Source organism: Doryrhamphus excisus, unplaced genomic scaffold, assembly GCF_030265055.1.
Source record: "Doryrhamphus excisus isolate RoL2022-K1 unplaced genomic scaffold, RoL_Dexc_1.0 HiC_scaffold_25, whole genome shotgun sequence".
NCBI classification, from domain to species: Eukaryota; Metazoa; Chordata; class Actinopteri; order Syngnathiformes; family Syngnathidae; genus Doryrhamphus; species Doryrhamphus excisus.
In genome coordinates, this window is record NW_026652243.1 from 1010691 (window position 1) to 1024132 (window position 13442).

The 13442-nt window shown below is 52.5% G+C and overlaps 44 non-coding genes and 15 pseudogenes across 44 annotated transcripts; all 59 read left to right on the forward strand.

Moving 5' to 3' along the window:
- Positions 1–59: 59 nt before the first annotated feature.
- On the forward strand, positions 60–178 carry LOC131117559 (5S ribosomal RNA). Its single transcript, XR_009124773.1, has one exon. It is a non-coding gene; the product is annotated as a 5S ribosomal RNA (ribosomal RNA).
- Positions 179–290: 112 nt separating this feature from the next.
- Positions 291–399, forward strand: LOC131112988 (5S ribosomal RNA; annotated as a pseudogene).
- A 112-nt stretch (positions 400–511) lies between these two features.
- On the forward strand, positions 512–630 carry LOC131116961 (5S ribosomal RNA). The gene has a single exon (XR_009124191.1). It is a non-coding gene; the product is annotated as a 5S ribosomal RNA (ribosomal RNA).
- A 112-nt stretch (positions 631–742) lies between these two features.
- On the forward strand, positions 743–860 carry LOC131112677 (5S ribosomal RNA; annotated as a pseudogene).
- Positions 861–972: 112 nt separating this feature from the next.
- On the forward strand, positions 973–1091 carry LOC131116041 (5S ribosomal RNA). The gene has a single exon (XR_009123304.1). It is a non-coding gene; the product is annotated as a 5S ribosomal RNA (ribosomal RNA).
- A 112-nt stretch (positions 1092–1203) lies between these two features.
- LOC131113566 (5S ribosomal RNA) lies at positions 1204–1312 on the forward strand (annotated as a pseudogene).
- A 111-nt stretch (positions 1313–1423) lies between these two features.
- On the forward strand, positions 1424–1542 carry LOC131115625 (5S ribosomal RNA). The gene has a single exon (XR_009122901.1). It is a non-coding gene; the product is annotated as a 5S ribosomal RNA (ribosomal RNA).
- A 112-nt stretch (positions 1543–1654) lies between these two features.
- Positions 1655–1773, forward strand: LOC131116671 (5S ribosomal RNA). The gene has a single exon (XR_009123911.1). It is a non-coding gene; the product is annotated as a 5S ribosomal RNA (ribosomal RNA).
- Positions 1774–1885: 112 nt separating this feature from the next.
- Positions 1886–1994, forward strand: LOC131112073 (5S ribosomal RNA; annotated as a pseudogene).
- Positions 1995–2105: 111 nt separating this feature from the next.
- Positions 2106–2224, forward strand: LOC131116546 (5S ribosomal RNA). Its single transcript, XR_009123790.1, has one exon. It is a non-coding gene; the product is annotated as a 5S ribosomal RNA (ribosomal RNA).
- Positions 2225–2336: 112 nt separating this feature from the next.
- LOC131114702 (5S ribosomal RNA) lies at positions 2337–2455 on the forward strand. The gene has a single exon (XR_009122004.1). It is a non-coding gene; the product is annotated as a 5S ribosomal RNA (ribosomal RNA).
- A 112-nt stretch (positions 2456–2567) lies between these two features.
- LOC131112764 (5S ribosomal RNA) lies at positions 2568–2676 on the forward strand (annotated as a pseudogene).
- A 111-nt stretch (positions 2677–2787) lies between these two features.
- On the forward strand, positions 2788–2906 carry LOC131111948 (5S ribosomal RNA). Its single transcript, XR_009121341.1, has one exon. It is a non-coding gene; the product is annotated as a 5S ribosomal RNA (ribosomal RNA).
- Positions 2907–3018: 112 nt separating this feature from the next.
- On the forward strand, positions 3019–3137 carry LOC131117331 (5S ribosomal RNA). The gene has a single exon (XR_009124552.1). It is a non-coding gene; the product is annotated as a 5S ribosomal RNA (ribosomal RNA).
- Positions 3138–3249: 112 nt separating this feature from the next.
- Positions 3250–3368, forward strand: LOC131116183 (5S ribosomal RNA). The gene has a single exon (XR_009123441.1). It is a non-coding gene; the product is annotated as a 5S ribosomal RNA (ribosomal RNA).
- A 112-nt stretch (positions 3369–3480) lies between these two features.
- Positions 3481–3588, forward strand: LOC131114241 (5S ribosomal RNA; annotated as a pseudogene).
- Positions 3589–3700: 112 nt separating this feature from the next.
- LOC131116962 (5S ribosomal RNA) lies at positions 3701–3819 on the forward strand. Its single transcript, XR_009124193.1, has one exon. It is a non-coding gene; the product is annotated as a 5S ribosomal RNA (ribosomal RNA).
- Positions 3820–3931: 112 nt separating this feature from the next.
- LOC131117551 (5S ribosomal RNA) lies at positions 3932–4050 on the forward strand. Its single transcript, XR_009124766.1, has one exon. It is a non-coding gene; the product is annotated as a 5S ribosomal RNA (ribosomal RNA).
- Positions 4051–4162: 112 nt separating this feature from the next.
- LOC131115259 (5S ribosomal RNA) lies at positions 4163–4281 on the forward strand. Its single transcript, XR_009122543.1, has one exon. It is a non-coding gene; the product is annotated as a 5S ribosomal RNA (ribosomal RNA).
- A 111-nt stretch (positions 4282–4392) lies between these two features.
- LOC131114703 (5S ribosomal RNA) lies at positions 4393–4511 on the forward strand. Its single transcript, XR_009122005.1, has one exon. It is a non-coding gene; the product is annotated as a 5S ribosomal RNA (ribosomal RNA).
- A 112-nt stretch (positions 4512–4623) lies between these two features.
- Positions 4624–4742, forward strand: LOC131117868 (5S ribosomal RNA). The gene has a single exon (XR_009125072.1). It is a non-coding gene; the product is annotated as a 5S ribosomal RNA (ribosomal RNA).
- A 112-nt stretch (positions 4743–4854) lies between these two features.
- On the forward strand, positions 4855–4973 carry LOC131114705 (5S ribosomal RNA). The gene has a single exon (XR_009122007.1). It is a non-coding gene; the product is annotated as a 5S ribosomal RNA (ribosomal RNA).
- Positions 4974–5085: 112 nt separating this feature from the next.
- LOC131112765 (5S ribosomal RNA) lies at positions 5086–5194 on the forward strand (annotated as a pseudogene).
- Positions 5195–5305: 111 nt separating this feature from the next.
- On the forward strand, positions 5306–5424 carry LOC131111960 (5S ribosomal RNA). Its single transcript, XR_009121342.1, has one exon. It is a non-coding gene; the product is annotated as a 5S ribosomal RNA (ribosomal RNA).
- A 112-nt stretch (positions 5425–5536) lies between these two features.
- LOC131117170 (5S ribosomal RNA) lies at positions 5537–5655 on the forward strand. The gene has a single exon (XR_009124396.1). It is a non-coding gene; the product is annotated as a 5S ribosomal RNA (ribosomal RNA).
- Positions 5656–5767: 112 nt separating this feature from the next.
- LOC131116184 (5S ribosomal RNA) lies at positions 5768–5886 on the forward strand. The gene has a single exon (XR_009123442.1). It is a non-coding gene; the product is annotated as a 5S ribosomal RNA (ribosomal RNA).
- Positions 5887–5998: 112 nt separating this feature from the next.
- On the forward strand, positions 5999–6107 carry LOC131112989 (5S ribosomal RNA; annotated as a pseudogene).
- Positions 6108–6219: 112 nt separating this feature from the next.
- LOC131115473 (5S ribosomal RNA) lies at positions 6220–6338 on the forward strand. Its single transcript, XR_009122750.1, has one exon. It is a non-coding gene; the product is annotated as a 5S ribosomal RNA (ribosomal RNA).
- Positions 6339–6450: 112 nt separating this feature from the next.
- On the forward strand, positions 6451–6569 carry LOC131114706 (5S ribosomal RNA). Its single transcript, XR_009122008.1, has one exon. It is a non-coding gene; the product is annotated as a 5S ribosomal RNA (ribosomal RNA).
- A 112-nt stretch (positions 6570–6681) lies between these two features.
- Positions 6682–6790, forward strand: LOC131112767 (5S ribosomal RNA; annotated as a pseudogene).
- A 111-nt stretch (positions 6791–6901) lies between these two features.
- Positions 6902–7020, forward strand: LOC131117102 (5S ribosomal RNA). The gene has a single exon (XR_009124330.1). It is a non-coding gene; the product is annotated as a 5S ribosomal RNA (ribosomal RNA).
- Positions 7021–7132: 112 nt separating this feature from the next.
- Positions 7133–7251, forward strand: LOC131117171 (5S ribosomal RNA). Its single transcript, XR_009124397.1, has one exon. It is a non-coding gene; the product is annotated as a 5S ribosomal RNA (ribosomal RNA).
- Positions 7252–7363: 112 nt separating this feature from the next.
- On the forward strand, positions 7364–7482 carry LOC131116185 (5S ribosomal RNA). Its single transcript, XR_009123443.1, has one exon. It is a non-coding gene; the product is annotated as a 5S ribosomal RNA (ribosomal RNA).
- Positions 7483–7594: 112 nt separating this feature from the next.
- LOC131112990 (5S ribosomal RNA) lies at positions 7595–7703 on the forward strand (annotated as a pseudogene).
- A 112-nt stretch (positions 7704–7815) lies between these two features.
- LOC131116963 (5S ribosomal RNA) lies at positions 7816–7934 on the forward strand. Its single transcript, XR_009124194.1, has one exon. It is a non-coding gene; the product is annotated as a 5S ribosomal RNA (ribosomal RNA).
- A 112-nt stretch (positions 7935–8046) lies between these two features.
- Positions 8047–8165, forward strand: LOC131115261 (5S ribosomal RNA). Its single transcript, XR_009122545.1, has one exon. It is a non-coding gene; the product is annotated as a 5S ribosomal RNA (ribosomal RNA).
- A 111-nt stretch (positions 8166–8276) lies between these two features.
- LOC131114707 (5S ribosomal RNA) lies at positions 8277–8395 on the forward strand. The gene has a single exon (XR_009122009.1). It is a non-coding gene; the product is annotated as a 5S ribosomal RNA (ribosomal RNA).
- A 112-nt stretch (positions 8396–8507) lies between these two features.
- LOC131115474 (5S ribosomal RNA) lies at positions 8508–8626 on the forward strand. Its single transcript, XR_009122751.1, has one exon. It is a non-coding gene; the product is annotated as a 5S ribosomal RNA (ribosomal RNA).
- Positions 8627–8738: 112 nt separating this feature from the next.
- On the forward strand, positions 8739–8857 carry LOC131114708 (5S ribosomal RNA). The gene has a single exon (XR_009122010.1). It is a non-coding gene; the product is annotated as a 5S ribosomal RNA (ribosomal RNA).
- Positions 8858–8969: 112 nt separating this feature from the next.
- LOC131118539 (5S ribosomal RNA) lies at positions 8970–9088 on the forward strand. The gene has a single exon (XR_009125706.1). It is a non-coding gene; the product is annotated as a 5S ribosomal RNA (ribosomal RNA).
- A 112-nt stretch (positions 9089–9200) lies between these two features.
- On the forward strand, positions 9201–9319 carry LOC131117172 (5S ribosomal RNA). The gene has a single exon (XR_009124398.1). It is a non-coding gene; the product is annotated as a 5S ribosomal RNA (ribosomal RNA).
- A 112-nt stretch (positions 9320–9431) lies between these two features.
- LOC131116186 (5S ribosomal RNA) lies at positions 9432–9550 on the forward strand. Its single transcript, XR_009123444.1, has one exon. It is a non-coding gene; the product is annotated as a 5S ribosomal RNA (ribosomal RNA).
- A 112-nt stretch (positions 9551–9662) lies between these two features.
- LOC131112991 (5S ribosomal RNA) lies at positions 9663–9771 on the forward strand (annotated as a pseudogene).
- A 112-nt stretch (positions 9772–9883) lies between these two features.
- Positions 9884–10002, forward strand: LOC131116964 (5S ribosomal RNA). The gene has a single exon (XR_009124195.1). It is a non-coding gene; the product is annotated as a 5S ribosomal RNA (ribosomal RNA).
- Positions 10003–10114: 112 nt separating this feature from the next.
- LOC131114709 (5S ribosomal RNA) lies at positions 10115–10233 on the forward strand. The gene has a single exon (XR_009122011.1). It is a non-coding gene; the product is annotated as a 5S ribosomal RNA (ribosomal RNA).
- A 112-nt stretch (positions 10234–10345) lies between these two features.
- Positions 10346–10454, forward strand: LOC131112768 (5S ribosomal RNA; annotated as a pseudogene).
- A 112-nt stretch (positions 10455–10566) lies between these two features.
- LOC131113567 (5S ribosomal RNA) lies at positions 10567–10675 on the forward strand (annotated as a pseudogene).
- Positions 10676–10786: 111 nt separating this feature from the next.
- On the forward strand, positions 10787–10905 carry LOC131111971 (5S ribosomal RNA). The gene has a single exon (XR_009121343.1). It is a non-coding gene; the product is annotated as a 5S ribosomal RNA (ribosomal RNA).
- Positions 10906–11017: 112 nt separating this feature from the next.
- On the forward strand, positions 11018–11136 carry LOC131116672 (5S ribosomal RNA). The gene has a single exon (XR_009123912.1). It is a non-coding gene; the product is annotated as a 5S ribosomal RNA (ribosomal RNA).
- A 112-nt stretch (positions 11137–11248) lies between these two features.
- LOC131111835 (5S ribosomal RNA) lies at positions 11249–11357 on the forward strand (annotated as a pseudogene).
- A 111-nt stretch (positions 11358–11468) lies between these two features.
- LOC131116547 (5S ribosomal RNA) lies at positions 11469–11587 on the forward strand. Its single transcript, XR_009123791.1, has one exon. It is a non-coding gene; the product is annotated as a 5S ribosomal RNA (ribosomal RNA).
- Positions 11588–11699: 112 nt separating this feature from the next.
- Positions 11700–11818, forward strand: LOC131116188 (5S ribosomal RNA). Its single transcript, XR_009123446.1, has one exon. It is a non-coding gene; the product is annotated as a 5S ribosomal RNA (ribosomal RNA).
- Positions 11819–11930: 112 nt separating this feature from the next.
- Positions 11931–12038, forward strand: LOC131114051 (5S ribosomal RNA; annotated as a pseudogene).
- A 112-nt stretch (positions 12039–12150) lies between these two features.
- On the forward strand, positions 12151–12269 carry LOC131116965 (5S ribosomal RNA). Its single transcript, XR_009124196.1, has one exon. It is a non-coding gene; the product is annotated as a 5S ribosomal RNA (ribosomal RNA).
- Positions 12270–12381: 112 nt separating this feature from the next.
- LOC131118744 (5S ribosomal RNA) lies at positions 12382–12500 on the forward strand. Its single transcript, XR_009125899.1, has one exon. It is a non-coding gene; the product is annotated as a 5S ribosomal RNA (ribosomal RNA).
- Positions 12501–12612: 112 nt separating this feature from the next.
- LOC131115263 (5S ribosomal RNA) lies at positions 12613–12731 on the forward strand. Its single transcript, XR_009122546.1, has one exon. It is a non-coding gene; the product is annotated as a 5S ribosomal RNA (ribosomal RNA).
- Positions 12732–12842: 111 nt separating this feature from the next.
- Positions 12843–12961, forward strand: LOC131114710 (5S ribosomal RNA). Its single transcript, XR_009122012.1, has one exon. It is a non-coding gene; the product is annotated as a 5S ribosomal RNA (ribosomal RNA).
- A 112-nt stretch (positions 12962–13073) lies between these two features.
- LOC131115475 (5S ribosomal RNA) lies at positions 13074–13192 on the forward strand. The gene has a single exon (XR_009122752.1). It is a non-coding gene; the product is annotated as a 5S ribosomal RNA (ribosomal RNA).
- A 112-nt stretch (positions 13193–13304) lies between these two features.
- LOC131114711 (5S ribosomal RNA) lies at positions 13305–13423 on the forward strand. Its single transcript, XR_009122013.1, has one exon. It is a non-coding gene; the product is annotated as a 5S ribosomal RNA (ribosomal RNA).
- Positions 13424–13442: the final 19 nt, after the last annotated feature.

The window sequence follows — 13442 nt, forward strand, 5'->3', positions numbered from 1 at the left end:
GCTGGAGTCTAGTTTGGCCTGCGTCACCTTCAAATAGGATCTTTTCAGTTGACCTGGCAGCTTACGGCCATACTACCCTGAAAACGTCCGATCTCGTCCGATCTCGGAAGCTAAGCAGGGGCGGGCCTGGTTAGTACTTGGATGGGAGACCGCCTGGGAATACCAGGTGCTGTACGCTTTTTATGGTTTCTGCTCTTGCCTGACAGCAGAGGGCGCTGTTTGACACTTTTTGCTGGAGTCTAGTTTGTCCTGCGTCGCCTTCAAATAGGATCTTTTCAGTTGCCTTGGCAGCTTTTGGCCATACTACCCTGAAAACGCCCGATCTCGGAAGCTAAGCAGGGGCGGGCCTGGTTAGTACTTGGATGGGAGACCGCCTGGGAATACCAGGTGCTGTAAGCTTTTTATGGTTTCTGCTCTTGCCTGACAGCAGAGGGCGCTGTTTGACATGTTTTGCTGGAGTCTAGTTTGGCCTGCGTCACCTTCAAATAGGATTTTTTCAGTTGACCTGGCAGCTTACGGCCATACTACCTTGAAAACGCCCGATCTCGTCCGATCTCGGAAGCTAAGCACGGGCGGGCCTGGTTAGTACTTGAATGGGAGACCGCCTGGGAATACCAGGTGCTGTAAGCTTTTTATGGTTTCTGCTCTTGCCTAACAGCAGAGGGCGCTGTTTGACACTTTTTGCTGGAGTCTAGTTTGGCCTGCGTCGCCTTCAAATAGGATCTTTTCAGTTGACCTGGCAGCTTAGGCCATACTACCCTGAAAATGCCCGATCTTGTACGATCTCGGAAGCTAAGCAGGGCCGGGCCTGGTTAGTACTTGGATGGGAGACCGCCTGTGAATACCAGGTGCTGTAAGCTTTTTATGGTTTCTCCTCTTGCTTGACAGCAGAGGGCGCTGTTTGAAACTTTTTGCTGTAGTCTAGTTTGGCCTGCGTCACCTTCAAATAGGATCTTTTCAGTTGACCTGGCAGCTTACGGCCATACTACCCTGAAAACGCCCGATCTCGTCCGATCTCGGAAGCTAAGCAGGGGCGGGCCTGGTGAGTACTTGGATGGGAGACCGCCTGGGAACACCAGGTGCTGTAAGCTTTTTATGGTTTCTGCTCTAGCCTGACAGCAGAGGGCGCTGTTTGACATGTTTTGCTGGAGTCTAGTTTGTCCTGCGTCGCCTTCAAATAGGATCTTTTCAGTTGCCTTGGCAGCTTTTGGCCATACTACCCTGAAAACGCCTGATCTCGGAAGCTAAGCAGGGGAGGGCCTGGTTAGTACTTGGATGGGAGACCGCCTGGGAATACCAGGTGCTGTAAGCTTTTTATGGTTTTTGCTCTAGCCTGACAGCAGAGGGCGCTGTTTGACACTTTTTGCTGGATCTAGTTTGGCCTGCGTCGCCTTCAAATAAGATCTTTTCAGTTGTCCTGGCAGCTTACGGCCATACCACCCTGAAAACGCTTGATCTCGTCCGATCTCGGAAGCTAAGCAGGGGCGGGCCTGGTTAGTACTTGGATGGGAGACCGCCTGGGAATACCAGGTGCTGTAAGCTTTTTATGGTTTCTGCTCTTGCCTGACAGCAGAGGGCGCTGTTTGACACCTTTTGCTGGAGTCTAGTTTGGCCTGCGTCGCCTTCAAATAGGATCTTTTCAGTTGATGTGGCAGCTTACGGCCATACTACCCTGAAAACGCCCGATCTCGTCCGATCTCGGAAGCTAAGCAGGGGCGAGCCTGGTTAGTACTTGGATGGGAGACCGCCTGGGAATACCAGGTGCTGTAAGCTTTTCATGGTTTCTGCTCTTGCCTGACAGCACAGGGCGCTGTTTGACATGTTTTGCTGGAGTCTAGTTTGGCCTGCGTCACCTTCAAATAGGATCTTTTCAGTTGACCTGGCAGCTTATGGCCATACTACCCTGAAAACGCCCGATCTCGGAAGCTAAGCAGGGGCGGGCCTGGTTAGTACTTGGATGGGAGACCGCCTGGGAATACCAGGTGCTGTAAGCTTTTTATGGTTTCTGCTCTAGCCTGACAGCAGAGGGCGCTGTTTGACACTTTTTGCTGGATCTAGTTTGGCCTGCGTCGCCTTCAAATAAGATCTTTTCAGTTGTCCTGGCAGCTTACGGCCATACTACCCTGAAAACGCCCGATCTCGTCCGATCTCGGAAGCTAAGCAGGGGTGGGCCTGGTTAGTACTTGGATGGGAGACCGCCTGGCAATACCAGGTGCTGTAAGCCTTTTATGGTTTCTGCTCTTGCCTGACAGCAGAGGGCGCTGTTTGACACTTTTTGCTGGAGTCTAGTTTGGCCTGCGTCGCCTTCAAATAGGATCTTTTCATTTGCCCTGGCAGCTTACGGCCATACTACCCTGAAAACGCCCGATCTCGTCCGATCTCGGAAGCTAAGCAGGGGCGGGCCTGGTTAGTACTTGGATGGGAGACCGCCTGGGAATACCAGGTGCTGTAAGCTTTTTATGGTTTCTGCTCTTGCCTGACAGCAGAGGGCGCTGTTTGACACTTTTTGCTGGAGTCTAGTTTGGCCTGCGTCGCCTTCAAATAGGATCTTTACAGTTGCCCTGGCAGCTTACGGCCACACTACCCTGAAAACGCCTGATCTCGGAAGCTAAGCAGGGGAGGGCCTGGTTAGTACTTGGATGGGAGACCGCCTGGGAATACCAGGTGCTGTAAGCTTTTTATGGTTTCTGCTCTAGCCTGACAGCAGAGGGCGCTGTTTGACACTTTTTGCTGGATCTAGTTTGGCCTGCGTCGCCTTCAAATAAGATCTTTTCAGTTGTCCTGGCAGCTTACGGCCATACCACCCTGAAAACGCCTGATCTCGTCCGATCTCGGAAGCTAAGCAGGGGCGGGCCTGGTTAGTACTTGGATGGGAGACCGCCTGGGAATACCAGGTGCTGTAAGCTTTTCATGGTTTCTGCTCTTGCCTGACAGCAGAGGGCGCTGTTTGACACTTTTTGCTGGAGTCTAGTTTGGCCTGCGTCTTCTTCAAATAGGATCTTTTCAGTTGCCCTGGCAGCTTACGGCCATACTACCCTGAAAACGCCCGATCTCGTCCGATCTCGGAAGCTAAACAGGGGTGGGCCTGGTTAGTACTTGGATGGGAGACCGCCTGGCAATACCAGGTGCTGTAAGCCTTTTATGGTTTCTGCTCTTGCCTGACAGCAGAGGGCGCTGTTTGACACTTTTTGCTGGAGTCTAGTTTGGCCTGCGTCGCCTTCAAATAGGATCTTTTCATTTGCCCTGGCAGCTTACGGCCATACTACCCTGAAAACGCCCGATCTCGTCCGATCTCGGAAGCTAAGCAGGGGCGGGCCTGGTTAGTACTTGGATGGGAGACCGCCTGGGAATACCAGGTGCTGTACGCTTTTTATGGTTTCTGCTCTTGCCTGACAGCAGAGGGCGCTGTTTGACACTTTTTGCTGGAGTCTAGTTTGTCCTGCGTCGCCTTCAAATAGGATCTTTTCAGTTGCCTTGGCAGCTTTTGGCCATACTACCCTGAAAACGCCCAATCTCGGAAGCTAAGCAGGGGCGGGCCTGGTTATACTTGGATGGGAGACCGCCTGGGAATACCAGGTGCTGTAAGCTTTTTATGGTTTCTGCTCTTGCCTGACAGCAGAGGGCGCTGTTTGACATGTTTTGCTGGAGTCTAGTTTGGCCTGCGTCACCTTCAAATAGGATTTTTTCAGTTGACCTGGCAGCTTACGGCCATACTACCTTGAAAACGCCCGATCTCGTCCGATCTCGGAAGCTAAGCACGGGCGGGCCTGGTTAGTACTTGAATGGGAGACCGCCTGGGAATACCAGGTGCTGTAAGCTTTTTATGGTTTCTGCTCTTGCCTAACAGCAGAGGGCGCTGTTTGACACTTTTTGCTGGAGTCTAGTTTGGCCTGCGTCGCCTTCAAATAGGATCTTTTCAGTTGCCCTGGCAGCTTACGGCCATACTACCCTGAAAACGCCCGGTCTTGTCCGATCTCGGAAGCTAAGCAGGGGCGGGCCTGGTTAGTACTTGGATGGGAGACCGCCTGGGAATACCAGGTGCTGTAAGCTTTTTATGGTTTCTGCTCTTGCCTGACAGCAGAGGGCGCTGTTTGACACTTTTTGCTGGAGTCTAGTTTGGCCTGCGTCTTCTTCAAATAGGATCTTTTCAGTTGACCTGGCAGCTTATGGCCATACTACCCTGAAAACGCCCGATCTCGTCCGATCTCGGAAGCTAAGCAGGGGTGGGCCTGGTTAGTACTTGGATGGGAGACCGCCTGGGAATACCAGGTGCTGTAAGCTTTTTATGGTTTCTGCTCTAGCCTGACAGCAGAGGGCGCTGTTTGACACTTTTTGCTGGATCTAGTTTGGCCTGCGTCGCCTTCAAATAAGATCTTTTCAGTTGTCCTGGCAGCTTACGGCCATACTACCCTGAAAACGCCCGATCTCGTCCGATCTCGGAAGCTAAGCAGGGGCGGGCCTGGTTAGTACTTGGATGGGAGACCGCCTGGGAATACCAGGTGCTGTAAGCTTTTTATGGTTTCTGCTCTTGCCTGACAGCAGAGGGCGCTGTTTGACACTTTTTGCTGGAGTCTAGTTTGGCCTGCGTCGCCTTCAAATAGGATCTTTTCAGTTGTCCTGGCAGCTTACGGCCATACTACCCTGAAAACGCCCGATCTCTTCCGATCTTGGAAGCTAAGCAGGGGCGGGCCTGGTTAGTACTTGGACGGGAGACCGCCTGGGAATACCAGGTGCTGTAAGCTTTTTATGGTTTCTGCTCTTGCCTGACAGCAGAGGGCGCTGTTTGACACTTTTTGCTGGAGTCTAGTTTGGCCTGCGTCGCCTTCAAATAGGATCTTTTCAGTTGATGTGGCAGCTTACGGCCATACTACCCTGAAAACGCCCGATCTCGTCCGATCTCGGAAGCTAAGCAGGGGCGGGCCTGGTTAGTACTTGGATGGGAGACCGCCTGGGAATACCAGGTGCTGTAAGCTTTTTATGGTTTCTGCTCTTGCCTGACAGCAGAGGGCGCTGTTTGACACTTTTTGCTGGAGTCTAGTTTGGCCTGCGTCGCCTTCAAATAGGATCTTTACAGTTGCCCTGGCAGCTTACGGCCACACTACCCTGAAAACGCCTGATCTCGGAAGCTAAGCAGGGGAGGGCCTGGTTAGTACTTGGATGGGAGACCGCCTGGGAATACCAGGTGCTGTAAGCTTTTTATGGTTTCTGCTCTAGCCTGACAGCAGAGGGCGCTGTTTGACACTTTTTGCTGGATCTAGTTTGGCCTGCGTCGCCTTCAAATAAGATCTTTTCAGTTGTCCTGGCAGCTTACGGCCATACCACCCTGAAAACGCCTGATCTCGTCCGATCTCGGAAGCTAAGCAGGGGCGGGCCTGGTTAGTACTTGGATGGGAGACCGCCTGGGAATACCAGGTGCTGTAAGCTTTTCATGGTTTCTGCTCTTGCCTGACAGCAGAGGGCGCTGTTTGACACTTTTTGCTGGAGTCTAGTTTGGCCTGCGTCTTCTTCAAATAGGATCTTTTCAGTTGCCCTGGCAGCTTACGGCCATACTACCCTGAAAACGCCCGATCTCGTCCGATCTCGGAAGCTAAGCAGGGGCGGGACTGGTTAGTACTTGGATGGGAGACCGCCTGGGAATACCAGGTGCTGTAAGCTTTTCATGGTTTCTGCTCTTGCCTGACAGCAGAGGGCGCTGTTTGACATGTTTTGCTGGAGTCTAGTTTGGCCTGCGTCACCTTCAAATAGGATCTTTTCAGTTGACCTGGCAGCTTACGGCCATACTACCCTGAAAACGCCCGATCTCGTCCGATCTCGGAAGCTAAGCAGGGGCGGGCCTGGTTAGTACTTGGATGGGAGACCGCCTGGGAATACCAGGTGCTGTACGCTTTTTATGGTTTCTGCTCTTGCCTGACAGCAGAGGGCGCTGTTTGACACTTTTTGCTGGAGTCTAGTTTGTCCTGCGTCGCCTTCAAATAGGATCTTTTCAGTTGCCTTGGCAGCTTTTGGCCATACTACCCTGAAAACGCCCGATCTCGGAAGCTAAGCAGGGGCGGGCCTGGTTAGTACTTGGATGGGAGACCGCCTGGGAATACCAGGTGCTGTAAGCTTTTTATGGTTTCTGCTCTTGCCTGACAGCAGAGGGCGCTGTTTGACACTTTTTGCTGGAGTCTAGTTTGGCCTGCGTCGCCTTCAAATAGGATCTTTTCAGTTGTCCTGGCAGCTTACGGCCATACTACCCTGAAAACGCCCGATCTCTTCCGATCTCGGAAGCTAAGCAGGGGCGGGCCTGGTTAGTACTTGGATGGGAGACCGCCTGGGAATACCAGGTGCTGTAAGCTTTTTATGGTTTCTGCTCTTGCCTGACAGCAGAGGGCGCTGTTTGACACTTTTTGCTGGAGTCTAGTTTGGCCTGCGTCGCCTTCAAATAGGATCTTTTCAGTTGATGTGGCAGCTTACGGCCATACTACCCTGAAAACGCCCGATCTCGTCCGATCTCGGAAGCTAAGCAGGGGCGGGCCTGGTTAGTACTTGGATGGGAGACCGCCTGGGAATACCAGGTGCTGTAAGCTTTTTATGGTTTCTGCTCTTGCCTGACAGCAGAGGGCGCTGTTTGACACTTTTTGCTGGAGTCTAGTTTGGCCTGCGTCGCGTTCAAATAGGATCTTTACAGTTGCCCTGGCAGCTTACGGCCACACTACCCTGAAAACGCCTGATCTCGGAAGCTAAGCAGGGGAGGGCCTGGTTAGTACTTGGATGGGAGACCGCCTGGGAATACCAGGTGCTGTAAGCTTTTTATGGTTTCTGCTCTAGCCTGACAGCAGAGGGCGCTGTTTGACACTTTTTGCTGGATCTAGTTTGGCCTGCGTCGCCTTCAAATAAGATCTTTTCAGTTGTCCTGGCAGCTTACGGCCATACCACCCTGAAAACGCCTGATCTCGTCCGATCTCGGAAGCTAAGCAGGGGCGGGCCTGGTTAGTACTTGGATGGGAGACCGCCTGGGACTACCAGGTGCTGTAAGCTTTTCATGGTTTCTGCTCTTGCCTGACAGCAGAGGGCGCTGTTTGACACTTTTTGCTGGAGTCTAGTTTGGCCTGCGTCTTCTTCAAATAGGATCTTTTCAGTTGCCCTGGCAGCTTACGGCCATACTACCCTGAAAACGCCCGATCTCGTCCGATCTCGGAAGCTAAGCAGGGGCGGGACTGGTTAGTACTTGGATGGGAGACCGCCTGGGAATACCAGGTGCTGTAAGCTTTTCATGGTTTCTGCTCTTGCCTGACAGCAGAGGGCGCTGTTTGACATGTTTTGCTGGAGTCTAGTTTGGCCTGCGTCACCTTCAAATAGGATCTTTTCAGTTGACCTGGCAGCTTACGGCCATACTACCCTGAAAACGCCCGATCTCGTCCGATCTCGGAAGCTAAGCAGGGGCGGGCCTGGTTAGTACTTGGATGGGAGACCGCCTGGGAATACCAGGTGCTGTACGCTTTTTATGGTTTCTGCTCTTGCCTGACAGCAGAGGGCGCTGTTTGACACTTTTTGCTGGAGTCTAGTTTGTCCTGCGTCGCCTTCAAATAGGATCTTTTCAGTTGCCTTGGCAGCTTTTGGCCATACTACCCTGAAAACGCCCGATCTCGGAAGCTAAGCAGGGGCGGGCCTGGTTAGTACTTGGATGGGAGACCGCCTGGGAATACCAGGTGCTGTAAGCTTTTTATGGTTTCTGCTCTTGCCTGACAGCAGAGGGCGCTGTTTGACATGTTTTGCTGGAGTCGAGTTTGGCCTGCGTCACCTTCAAATAGGATTTTTTCAGTTGACCTGGCAGCTTACGGCCATACTACCTTGAAAACGCCCGATCTCGTCCGATCTCGGAAGCTAAGCACGGGCGGGCCTGGTTAGTACTTGAATGGGAGACCGCCTGGGAATACCAGGTGCTGTAAGCTTTTTATGGTTTCTGCTCTTGCCTGACAGCAGAGGGCGCTGTTTGACACTTTTTGCTGGAGTCTAGTTTGGCCTGCGTCTTCTTCAAATAGGATCTTTTCAGTTGACCTGGCAGCTTATGGCCATACTACCCTGAAAACGCCCGATCTCGTCCGATCTCGGAAGCTAAGCAGGGGTGGGCCTGGTTAGTACTTGGATGGGAGACCGCCTGGGAATACCAGGTGCTGTAAGCTTTTTATGGTTTCTGCTCTAGCCTGACAGCAGAGGGCGCTGTTTGACACTTTTTGCTGGATCTAGTTTGGCCTGCGTCGCCTTCAAATAAGATCTTTTCAGTTGTCCTGGCAGCTTACGGCCATACTACCCTGAAAACGCCCGATCTCGTCCGATCTCGGAAGCTAAGCAGGGGCGGGCCTGGTTAGTACTTGGATGGGAGACCGCCTGGGAATACCAGGTGCTGTAAGCTTTTTATGGTTTCTGCTCTTGCCTGACAGCAGAGGGCGCTGTTTGACACTTTTTGCTGGAGTCTAGTTTGGCCTGCGTCGCCTTCAAATAGGATCTTTTCAGTTGTCCTGTCAGCTTACGGCCATACTACCCTGAAAACGCCCGATCTCTTCCGATCTCGGAAGCTAAGCAGGGGCGGGCCTGGTTAGTACTTGGATGGGAGACCGCCTGGGAATACCAGGTGCTGTAAGCTTTTTATGGTTTCTGCTCTTGCCTGACAGCAGAGGGCGCTGTTTGACACTTTTTGCTGGAGTCTAGTTTGGCCTGCGTCGCCTTCAAATAGGATCTTTTCAGTTGATGTGGCAGCTTACGGCCATACTACCCTGAAAACGCCCGATCTCGTCCGATCTCGGAAGCTAAGCAGGGGCGGGCCTGGTTAGTACTTGGATGGGAGACCGCCTGGGAATACCAGGTGCTGTAAGCTTTTTATGGTTTCTGCTCTTGCCTGACAGCAGAGGGCGCTGTTTGACACTTTTTGCTGGAGTCTAGTTTGGCCTGCGTCGCGTTCAAATAGGATCTTTACAGTTGCCCTGGCAGCTTACGGCCACACTACCCTGAAAACGCCTGATCTCGTCCGATCTCGGAAGCTAAGCAGGGGCGGGCCTGGTTAGTACTTGGATGGGAGACCGCCTGGGACTACCAGGTGCTGTAAGCTTTTCATGGTTTCTGCTCTTGCCTGACAGCAGAGGGCGCTGTTTGACACTTTTTGCTGGAGTCTAGTTTGGCCTGCGTCTTCTTCAAATAGGATCTTTTCAGTTGCCCTGGCAGCTTACGGCCATACTACCCTGAAAACGCCCGATCTCGTCCGATCTCGGAAGCTAAGCAGGGGCGGGACTGGTTAGTACTTGGATGGGAGACCGCCTGGGAATACCAGGTGCTGTAAGCTTTTCATGGTTTCTGCTCTTGCCTGACAGCAGAGGGCGCTGTTTGACATGTTTTGCTGGAGTCTAGTTTGGCCTGCGTCACCTTCAAATAGGATCTTTTCAGTTGACCTGGCAGCTTACGGCCATACTACCCTGAAAACGCCCGATCTCGTCCGATCTCGGAAGCTAAGCAGGGGCGGGCCTGGTTAGTACTTGGATGGGAGACCGCCTGGGAATACCAGGTGCTGTACGCTTTTTATGGTTTCTGCTCTTGCCTGACAGCAGAGGGCGCTGTTTGACACTTTTTGCTGGAGTCTAGTTTGTCCTGCGTCGCCTTCAAATAGGATCTTTTCAGTTGCCTTGGCAGCTTTTGGCCATACTACCCTGAAAACGCCCGATCTCGGAAGCTAAGCAGGGGCGGGCCTGGTTAGTACTTGGATGGGAGACCGCCTGGGAATACCAGGTGCTGTAAGCTTTTTATGGTTTCTGCTCTTGCCTGACAGCAGAGGGCGCTGTTTGACATGTTTTGCTGGAGTCGAGTTTGGCCTGCGTCACCTTCAAATAGGATTTTTTCAGTTGACCTGGCAGCTTACGGCCATACTACCTTGAAAACGCCCGATCTCGTCCGATCTCGGAAGCTAAGCACGGGCGGGCCTGGTTAGTACTTGAATGGGAGACCGCCTGGGAATACCAGGTGCTGTAAGCTTTTTATGGTTTCTGCTCTTGCCTGACAGCAGAGGGCGCTGTTTGACACTTTTTGCTGGAGTCTAGTTTGGCCTGCGTCGCCTTCAAATAGGATCTTTTCAGTTGATGTGGCAGCTTACGGCCATACTACCCTGAAAACGCCCGATCTCGTCCGATCTCGGAAGCTAAGCAGGGGCGGGCCTGGTTAGTACTTGGATGGGAGACCGCCTGGGAATACCAGGTGCTGTAAGCTTTTTATGGTTTCTGCTCTTGCCTGACAGCAGAGGGCGCTGTTTGACACTTTTTGCTGGAGTCTAGTTTGGCCTGCGTCGCCTTCAAATAGGATCTTTACAGTTGCCCAGGCAGCTTACGGCCACACTACCCTGAAAACGCCTGATCTCGGAAGCTAAGCAGGGGAGGGCCTGGTTAGTACTTGGATGGGAGACCGCCTGGGAATACCAGGTGCTGTAAGCTTTTTATGGTTTCTGCTCTAGCCTGACAGCAGAGGGCGCTGTTTGACATGTTTTGCTGGAGTCTAGTTTGTCCTGCGTCGCCTTCAAATAGGATCTTTTCAGTTGCCTTGGCAGCTTTTGGCCATACTACCCTGAAAACGCCTGATCTCGGAAGCTAAGCAGGGGAGGGCCTGGTTAGTACTTGGATGGGAGACCGCCTGGGAATACCAGGTGCTGTAAGCTTTTTATGGTTTTTGCTCTAGCCTGACAGCAGAGGGCGCTGTTTGACACTTTTTGCTGGATCTAGTTTGGCCTGCGTCGCCTTCAAATAAGATCTTTTCAGTTGTCCTGGCAGCTTACGGCCATACCACCCTGAAAACGCCTGATCTCGTCCGATCTCGGAAGCTAAGCAGGGGCGGGCCTGGTTAGTACTTGGATGGGAGACCGCCTGGGAATACCAGGTGCTGTAAGCTTTTTATGGTTTCTGCTCTTGCCTGACAGCAGAGGGCGCTGTTTGACACCTTTTGCTGGAGTCTAGTTTGGCCTGCGTCGCCTTCAAATAGGATCTTTTCAGTTGATGTGGCAGCTTACGGCCATACTACCCTGAAAACGCCCGATCTCGTCCGATCTCGGAAGCTAAGCAGGGGCGAGCCTGGTTAGTACTTGGATGGGAGACCGCCTGGGAATACCAGGTGCTGTAAGCTTTTCATGGTTTCTGCTCTTGCCTGACAGCAGAGGGCGCTGTTTGACATGTTTTGCTGGAGTCTAGTTTGGCCTGCGTCACCTTCAAATAGGATCTTTTCAGTTGACCTGGCAGCTTACGGCCATACTACCCTGAAAACGCCCGATCTCGGAAGCTAAGCAGGGGCGGGCCTGGTTAGTACTTGGATGGGAGACCGCCTGGGAATACCAGGTGCTGTAAGCTTTTTATGGTTTCTGCTCTAGCCTGACAGCAGAGGGCGCTGTTTGACACTTTTTGCTGGATCTAGTTTGGCCTGCGTCGCCTTCAAATAAGATCTTTTCAGTTGTCCTGGCAGCTTACGGCCATACTACCCTGAAAACGCCCGATCTCGTCCGATCTCGGAAGCTAAGCAGGGGTGGGCCTGGTTAGTACTTGGATGGGAGACCGCCTGGCAATACCAGGTGCTGTAAGCCTTTTATGGTTTCTGCTCTTGCCTGACAGCAGAGGGCGCTGTTTGACACTTTTTGCTGGAGTCTAGTTTGGCCTGCGTCGCCTTCAAATAGGATCTTTTCATTTGCCCTGGCAGCTTACGGCCATACTACCCTGAAAACGCCCGATCTCGTCCGATCTCGGAAGCTAAGCAGGGGCGGGCCTGGTTAGTACTTGGATGGGAGACCGCCTGGGAATACCAGGTGCTGTACGCTTTTTATGGTTTCTGCTCTTGCCTGACAGCAGAGGGCGCTGTTTGACACTTTTTGCTGGAGTCTAGTTTGTCCTGCGTCGCCTTCAAATAGGATCTTTTCAGTTGCCTTGGCAGCTTTTGGCCATACTACCCTGAAAACGCCCGATCTCGGAAGCTAAGCAGGGGCGGGCCTGGTTATACTTGGATGGGAGACCGCCTGGGAATACCAGGTGCTGTAAGCTTTTTATGGTTTCTGCTCTTGCCTGACAGCAGAGGGCGCTGTTTGACATGTTTTGCTGGAGTCTAGTTTGGCCTGCGTCACCTTCAAATAGGATTTTTTCAGTTGACCTGGCAGCTTACGGCCATACTACCTTGAAAACGCCCGATCTCGTCCGATCTCGGAAGCTAAGCACGGGCGGGCCTGGTTAGTACTTGAATGGGAGACCGCCTGGGAATACCAGGTGCTGTAAGCTTTTTATGGTTTCTGCTCTTGCCTAACAGCAGAGGGCGCTGTTTGACACTTTTTGCTGGAGTCTAGTTTGGCCTGCGTCGCCTTCAAATAGGATCTTTTCAGTTGCCCTGGCAGCTTACGGCCATACTACCCTGAAAACGCCCGGTCTTGTCCGATCTCGGAAGCTAAGCAGCGGCGGGCCTGGTTAGTACTTGGATGGGAGACCGCCTGGGAATACCAGGTGCTGTAAGCTTTTTATGGTTTCTGCTCTTGCCTGACAGCAGAGGGCGCTGTTTGACACTTTTTGCTGGAGTCTAGTTTGGCCTGCGTCTTCTTCAAATAGGATCTTTTCAGTTGACCTGGCAGCTTATGGCCATACTACCCTGAAAACGCCCGATCTCGTCCGATCTCGGAAGCTAAGCAGGGGTGGGCCTGGTTAGTACTTGGATGGGAGACCGCCTGGGAATACCAGGTGCTGTAAGCTTTTTATGGTTTCTGCTCTAGCCTGACAGCAGAGGGCGCTGTTTGACACTTTTTGCTGGATCTAGTTTGGCCTGCGTCGCCTTCAAATAAGATCTTTTCAGTTGTCCTGGCAGCTTACGGCCATACTACCCTGAAAACGCCCGATCTCGTCCGATCTCGGAAGCTAAGCAGGGGCGGGCCTGGTTAGTACTTGGATGGGAGACCGCCTGGGAATACCAGGTGCTGTAAGCTTTTTATGGTTTCTGCTCTTGCCTGACAGCAGAGGGCGCTGTTTGACACTTTTTGCTGGAGTCTAGTTTGGCCTGCGTCGCCTTCAAATAGGATCTTTTCAGTTGTCCTGGCAGCTTACGGCCATACTACCCTGAAAACGCCCGATCTCTTCCGATCTCGGAAGCTAAGCAGGGGCGGGCCTGGTTAGTACTTGGATGGGAGACCGCCTGGGAATACCAGGTGCTGTAAGCTTTTTATGGTTTCTGCTCTTGCCTGACAGCAGAGGGCGCTGTTTGACACTTTTTGCTGGAGTCTAGTTTGGCCTGCGTCGCCTTCAAATAGGATCTTTTCAGTTGATGTGGCAGCTTACGGCCATACTACCCTGAAAACGCCCGATCTCGTCCGATCTCGGAAGCTAAGCAGGGGCGGGCCTGGTTAGTACTTGGATGGGAGACCGCCTGGGAATACCAGGTGCTGTAAGCTTTTTATGGTTTCTGCTCTT